An 8157-nucleotide genomic window follows, 5' to 3' on the forward strand; every position below is an offset into this window, starting at 1 on the left:
CTTTTTAATACATCATTTAACATACTTTTAGCTAAAATATAAATCAAAATGGCTGCTGTATCAGACACACATTCCTATGTTTAGAGAGAAAAGGGAAGGCCTTATCCTCCCTAGGCCTGAGGCCATTCGACAAATGTGGCCTACCGCAACTCGCACAACTATATACAAATTATCAATGTGTTTCTATATGCTCTAAATTGCAGTGCAGGAAATTAAACTAATATAAGCATGCATATATTTGAGTTGCTGAATGAATATGGAGGTCCACATATTCCTGTTTTATCACAGAACTATTTGGTTGTCTAGGCTCCAAACCCACATTTACTATTTTGATAAAATCTAATGGGGTACGGATAAGGTATTCATTATTATTTGTACTATTTTATTTTATACTGCCATAACAGTGACTTCTATGACTATTTAGATTTATTTTATAAACTTTTTAATAACCTTACTAGCATTGAAAAGTAAGAGATCTAAAAGAAAATCTGTTCCTCCCCTACAGCCATGCCACATTGGACTCGCCCAATCTCGTCTGATCTTGGAAGCTATGCCGTGTTGGGCCTGGTTAATACTTTGCACCTTACAGTACGTCAAAGGTTAGTAGCATTTATGTAGTTTGTAAAAGCAATGGTTTGTTAATCAGATAAATGGTCTTATCCTTTACTGGCATCCCAGTGAGGTTCTCTTGCCTTGTATAGCTATTAGTAGCTTGTTTGTTAGGAGCAGCACATAGTAATTTAAGTTAAAGCAAATGTAGCAAGCATGTATATTAGTAACTTTCCTTAATATTAGTTGCCACAAATACTTTGCTTGATCTCCAGTGTTTGAGCGAGGCCACGCTAGCATAAATGCTTGGTGTTCCAAAGATCACAGCTGCTGTATAAGAAATGCTGTCACTATATGTGAAGAGTATAAGCGGCTCTGTGCGCTCCCAAGTGTAACGGGCAGCTTGCTTGTTCCAGCTATGGTCAGCACACCTGCAGCTAAGAGCCTTGGGGTGGAAGTCCAGGTTGCTCAGAGTTGCCTTACACGAGAACAGGGACTCAAAGCACATACAGAAGGTCTGTGGAGGTAGACGAGCTGGTACACAAACGGGGATGGGACGTCACATCCTGCTGTCTTGTGTCCTAGCTCGCCTACCTCCACAACCCTTCTGTATGCCGTCTGAGCCCATTGTCTTTGTAAGGCAGCTTGGAGCAGCCTGGACTTCCACCCGGATACTCGCTGTTGCTCCGTGTCCTGACCACGGCTGTAACAAGCAAACCGTCCGTTACAGTTGGGAGCTCACAGAGAGCAGCCATGAACTCTGAAACAATAATCATTTATGTGCAGTGATTATGTTGTGTACACCTATGGCCATACCATAATGGACATGCCTAATCTCATCTTGTAAGCTATGCAGTGTTGGTTAGTACTTGGATGGGAGAGCACCTGGAATACCAGTTGCTGTAGGTAGTTTTGTACTGCCATAACAGTTGCTTCTATGACTACTTGCATTTATTTTATTAACTTTTTATTGAACTTGCTAGTGGTGAGAAGAGATCTAAAAGAAAAATTGTTCCTCCCCTACAGCCATACCACATTGGACACGCCCAATCTCGTCTGATCTTGGAAGCTATGTCGTGTTGGGCCTGGTTACTACTTGGCACCTGACAGTACGTCAAAGGTTAGTAGCATTTATGTAGTTTGTAAAAGCAATGGTTTGTTAATCAGATAAATAGTCTTATCCTTTACTGGCATCCAAGTGAGGGTATAATTAAGTTCTCTTGCCTTGTATAGCTATTAGTAGCTTGTTTGTTAGGAGCAGCACATAGTAATTTAAGTTAAAGCAAATGTAGCAAGCATGTATATTAGTAACGTTCCTTAGTATTAGTTGCCACAAATACTTAGCTTGATCTCCAGTGTATGAGCGAGGCCATGGTAGCATAAATGCTTGTTGTTCCAGAGATCAATGCTGCTGTATTAGAAAAGCTGTCACTATATGTGAAGAGGAAAAGCGTCTCTGTGCGCTCCCAAGTGTAATCGGCAGCTTGTTTGTTTCAGCTATAGTCCGCACACCTGCAGCTAAGAGCCTTGGGGTGGAAGTCCAGGTTGCTCAGAGTTGCCTTACACGAGAACAGGGACTCAAAGGACATACAGAAGGTCTGTGGAGGTAGACGAGCTGGTACACAAACGGGGATGGGGCGTCACATCCTGCTGTCTTGTGTCCTAGCTCGCCTACCTCCACAACCCTTCTGTATGCCGTCTGAGCCCATTGTCTTTGTAAGGCAGCTTGGAGCAGCCTGGACTTTCACCCGGATACTCGCTGTTGCTCCGTGTCCTGACCACGGCTGTAACAAGCAAACCGTCTGTTACAGTTGGGAGCTCACAGAGAGCAGCCATGAACTCTGAAACAATAATCATTTATGCGCAGTGATTTTTTATGTTGTGTTGTTACCTAAGGCCATACCCAGTGTCATCTTGTGAGCTCTGCGGTGTTGGTTAGTACTTGGATAGGAGAGCACCTCGGAATACCAGGCGCTGTAGGTAATTTTATACTACTATATCAGTCTTTTTTTACGACTATTTCAATTCATTATATTAACTTTTTAATGAATTTACTGGTGGTGAGTAGTAAGAGAGGTCTGATAATAAGTTTTGATCACCTACGGCCATACCACACTGGACACGCCCAATCTCGTCTGATCTTGGAAGCTATGCAGTGTTGAGCCTGGTTAGTACTTGTACATGTGTGGGAGACCACCTTGGAATACCAGGTACTGCAGGTGATTTTATACTGGGCCATAAGTTTTTTTTAAGACTTTTTACATTTACTATATTACCACCAGTATATTATTGAATAAGTGAAGAAGTAAGAGTTCTAAGAGAAAATTTGTTGCTCACCTACAGCCACTTTAATAACAATATTTCTTTCAAAAAAAAGAAAGGGTTGCAAAACCGCCTCTTTCCCTTGACACAATCTATTTAGTTTGTATTCTACAGAGCGTACCTAGCTGCAAGTGAACAAAGCTTGCCAGGCCTTGAAAAAGAAATACAGGACACAACATAAAGAATCACTGCGCTATAGTACTCAAGGATATAAATATTATAATTTATGAATAAATATATAGAACTGCTTCCTTTTAAGATAGTAGAAACTTGGGCATATATATTTAGTTATTTTACTTTGATCAATGTAAATCATTTATATAAATATTCAAAATGGGTGCATAATAATCCATAAATATAAATATTATAAAATAATGTAACATTGTCAAAAGTTAGTAGCATTTATGTGGTTAGTAAAAGTAATCGTTTGTTAATCAGATAAATAGTCTTATCCTTTACTGGCATCCCAGTGAGGATCTAAGTAAGTCCCCTTGTCTTGTATAGATATTAGTAGTTTGTTAGGAGCAGCACATAGTAATTTATGTTAAAGCGCATTTATATTAGTAACGTTCCTTAGTAATCGTTATAACATATACTTAGCTTGATCTCAGGTGTTTGAGCGTGGCCACGCTAGCATAAATGCTTGGTGTTCCAAAGATCAGAGCTGCTGTATTAGAAAAGCTGTCACTGTATGTGAAGAGGATAAGCGGCTCTGTGTGCTCCCAAGTGTAACGGGCAGCTTGTTTGTTCCAGCTATGGTCCGCACACCTGCAGCTAAGAGCCTTGGGGTGGAAGTCCAGGTTGCTCAGAGTTGCCTTACATGAGAACAGGAACTCAAAGGACATACAGAAGGGCTATGGAGGTAGACGAGCTGGTACACAAACGGGGATGGGACGTCACATCCTGCTGTCTTGTGTCCTAGCTCGCCTACCTCCACAACCCTTCTGTATGCTGTCTGAGCCCATTCTCTTTGTAAGGCAGCTTGGAGCAGCCTGGACTTCCACCCGGATACTCGCTGTTGCTCCGTGTCCTGACCACGGCTGTAACAAGCAAACCGTCCGTTACAGTTGGGAGCTCACAGAGAGCAGCCGTGAACTCTGAAACAATAATCATTCATGCGCAGTGATTTTTTTATGTTGTGTTGTTACCTAAGGCCATACCCAGTGTCATCTTGTGAGCTCTGCGGTGTTGGTTAGTACTTGGATAGGAGAGCACCTCGGAATACCAGACGCTGTAGGTAATTTTATACTACTATATCAGTCTTTTTTTATGACTATTTCAATTTATTATATTAACTTTTTAATGAATTTACTGGTGGTGAGTAGTAAGAGAGGTCTGATAATAAGTTTTGATCACCTATGGCCATACCACACTGGACACGCCCAATCTCGTCTGATCTTGGAAGCTATGCACTGTTGAGCCTGGTTAGTACTTGTACATGTGTGGGAGACCACCTTGGAATACCAGGTATACTGTAGGTGATTTTATACTGGGCCATAAGTTTTTTTTATGACTTTTTACATTTACTATATTACCACCAGTATATTATTGAATAAGTGAAGAAGTAAGAGTTCTTAGAGAAAATTTGTTGCTCACCTACAGCCACTTTAATAACAATATTTTTTTTTTTAAAAAGAAAGGGTTGCAAAACCGCCTCTTTCCCTTGACACAATGTATTTAGTTTGTATTCTACAGAGCGTACCTAGCTGCAAGTGAACAAAGCTTGCCAGGCCTTGAAAAATAAATACAGAATACAACATAAACAATCACTGCGCTATAATACTCAAGGATATAAATATTATTATTATTATTGTTATTATCCTTTATTTATATGGCGCCACAAGTGTTCCGCAGCGCCTTACATAGTACATAGAACTAATAAGTGAACAAGAAACAAGTAACTTACAGTACATTACAGTGCAGGACAAGGACACAACTTATATACATTGCTGAAATAGTGATTAAAGCACTCACAATAAGCTGCCGGGAGTTGGCGGTCCCGTGTTAGGTGCCCTAATGGGGAGTAGAGAGTAGAAGAAAATGTAAAGAGAAGCACATGAGGGAAGAGGTCCCTGCTCATGAGAGCTTACATTCTTATAATTTATGAATCAATATATAGAACTGCTTCCTTTTAAGATAGTAGAAACTTGGGCATATATATTTAGTTATTTTACTTGATCAATGTAAATCATAGATATAAATATTCAAAACGGGTACATAATAATCCACAGATGTAAATATTATAAAATAATGTAACATTGTCTAAAGTTAGTAGCATTTATGTGGTTAGTAAAAGTAATCGTTTGTTAATCAGATATATAGTCTCATCCTTTACTGGCATCCCAGTGAGGAAATAATTAAGTCCTCTTGTCTTGTATAGATATTAGTAGTTTGTTAGGAGCAGCACAAAATAAATTAAGTTAAAGCGCATGTATATTAGTAATGTTCCCTAGTAATCGTTACCACATATACTTAGCTTGATCTCAGGTGTTTGAGCGTGGCCACGGTAGCATAAATGCTTGTTGTTCCAAAGATCACAGCTGCTGTATTAGAAAAGCTGTCCACTGTATGTGAAGAGGATAAGCGGCTCTGTGTGCTCCCAAGTGTAATGGGCAGCTTGTTTGTTCCAGCTATGGTCAGCACACCTGCAGCTAAGAGCATTGGGGTGGAAGTCCAGGTTGCTTAGAGTTGCCTTACACGAGAACAGGGACTCAAAGGACATACAGAAGGGCTATGGAGGTAGACGAGCTGGTACACAAACGGGGAAGGGGCGTCACATCCTGCTGTCTTGTGTCCTAGCTCGCCTACCTCCACAACCCTTCTGTATGCCGTCTGAGCCCATTCTCTTTGTAAGACAGCTTGGAGCAGCCTGGACTTCCACCCCGATCCTCGCTGCTGCACCGTGTCCTGACCACGGCTGTAACAAGCAAACCGTCGGTTACAGTTGGGAGCTCACAGAGAGCAGCCGTGAACTCTGAAACAATAATCTTTTATGTGCACTGATTATGTTGTGTACACCTATGGCCATACCATGATGGACATGCCAAATCTCATCTTGTAAGTTTAGCAGTGTTGGTTAGTACTTGGATGGGAGAGCACCTGGGAATACCAGTTGCTGTAGGTAGTTTTGTACTGCCATAACAGTTGCTTCTATGACTACTTACATTTATTTTGTTAACTTTTTAATGAACTTGCTAGTGGTGAGAAGAGATCTAAAAGAAAAATTGTTCCTCCCCTACAGCCATACCACATTGGACACGCCCAATCTCGTCTGATCTTGGAAGCTATGCCGTGTTGGGCCTGGTTACTACTTGGCACCTGACAGTACGTCAAAGGTTAGTAGCATTTATGTAGTTTGTAAAAGCAGCTTGTTGTTAACCAGATAAATAGTCTTATCCTTTACTGGCATCCCAGTGCTGTTATAATTAAGTTCTCTTGTCTTGTATAGATATTTGTATCTTGTTTGTTAGGAGCAGCACATAGTAAATTAAGTTAAAGCAAATGTAGCAAGCATATTTATTAGTAACGTTCCCTAGTAATCGTTACCACAAATACTTTGCTTGATCTCCAGTGTTTGAGAGAGGCCACGCTAGCATAAATGCTTGTTGTTCCAAAGATCACAGCTGCTGTATTAGAAAAGCTGTCCACTGTATGTGAAGAGGATAAGCGGCTCTGTGTGCTCCCAAGTGTAATGGGCAGCTTGTTTGTTCCAGCTATGGTCAGCACACCTGCAGCTAAGAGCATTGGGGTGGAAGTCCAGGTTGCTTAGAGTTGCCTTACACGAGAACAGGGACTCAAAGGACATACAGAAGGGCTATGGAGGTAGACGAGCTGGTACACAAACGGGGAAGGGGCGTCACATCCTGCTGTCTTGTGTCCTAGCTCGCCTACCTCCACAACCCTTCTGTATGCCGTCTGAGCCCATTCTCTTTGTAAGACAGCTTGGAGCAGCCTGGATTTCCACCTGGATACTCGCGGTTGCTCCGTGTCCTGACCACGGCTGTAACATGCAAACCGTCCGTTACAGTTGGGAGCTCACAGAGAGCGGCCGTGAACTCTGAAATGATAATCATTTATGCGCAGTGATTTTTTTATGTTGTGTTGTTACCTAGGGCCATACCCAATCTCATCTTGTAAGCTCTGCGGTGTTGGTTAGTACTTGGATAGGAGAGCACCTGGGAATACCAGGTGCTGTAGGTAATTTTATACTACTATATCATGTTTTTTTTTATGACTATTTCAATTCATTATATTAACTTTTTAATGAATTTACTGGTGGTGAGTAGTAAGAGAGGTCTAAGAATAAGTTTTGATCACCTACGGCCATACCACACTGGACACGCCCAATCTCGTCTGATCTTGGAAGCTATGCAGTGTTGAGCCTGGTTAGTACTTGTACATGTGTGGGAGACCACCTTGGAATACCAGGTACTGTAGGTGATGTTATACTGGGCCATAAGTTTTTTCTATGACTTTTTACATTTACTATATTACCATCAGTATATTATTTAATAAGTGAAGAAATAAGAGTTCTAAGAGAAAATTTGTTGCTCACCTACAGCCACTTTAATAACAATATATTTTTTTTTAAAAAGAAAGGGTTGCAAAACCGCCTCTTTCCCTTGACACTATGTATTTAGGGCCTTATTCAGAGCCACTCGTAAGTGGCAGCTCGTTCGCTCCGAGCGATGTTTGCCCAACTGCGCATGCGTATGGATCGTAATACGCATGCGCGAACCAGTCAGTGCGGCCGAAATTCATGTGCTCGCAAAATAGCGAATGCCTGATAATTTGAGTGACAGAAAGAGGCGTATGTGGGTGGTAACAGGGGAAGGTGCTTGAAAACGGGGAGTGGAGATCCGATCGCAGGCGTGCTTAAAGGTCAAAACGGGCGTTTTATGGGTGTGCATATTTAAAACAGCAGCGTCATTGACCACGTCACTGGGTTCTTTTATAGTCAGAACTGCTCGCAAAATTGTGGTAGCAAAGACCAACCACAAGAATAGCGAGCAGTTCATACCCTGGTCGATGTACTCGATTAATCTAATAAATAGCGGACATGACGTAGGATGCGAGCGGCCAGGGGGCGTATTTTTCCAAAAAAAGAACGCAAGTTTTGTTCGCTCGTTCAGACCTAGAGGCGTGAACAGACCGCAAACAGCGAACGGTTCATTTGAATAGCCACCCCTTGTTTTAGAACGAACGACCGCAAATAGCGAGTGGCTCTGAATGAGGGCCTTAGTTTGTATTCTACAGAGCGTACCTAGCTGCAAGTGAACAAAGCTT

At 41.6% G+C, this 8157-nt stretch overlaps 2 pseudogenes; both read left to right on the top strand.

The window, feature by feature from the left end:
• The first annotated feature begins 2646 nt into the window (after positions 1–2646).
• On the top strand, positions 2647–2771 carry LOC148538306 (5S ribosomal RNA; annotated as a pseudogene).
• A 4415-nt stretch (positions 2772–7186) lies between these two features.
• LOC148538307 (5S ribosomal RNA) lies at positions 7187–7311 on the top strand (annotated as a pseudogene).
• The last annotated feature ends 846 nt before the right edge of the window (positions 7312–8157 follow it).

Source organism: Taudactylus pleione, unplaced genomic scaffold, assembly GCF_031769625.1.
Source record: "Taudactylus pleione unplaced genomic scaffold, aTauple2 ptg000040l, whole genome shotgun sequence".
Classification (NCBI taxonomy): domain Eukaryota; kingdom Metazoa; phylum Chordata; class Amphibia; order Anura; family Myobatrachidae; genus Taudactylus; species Taudactylus pleione.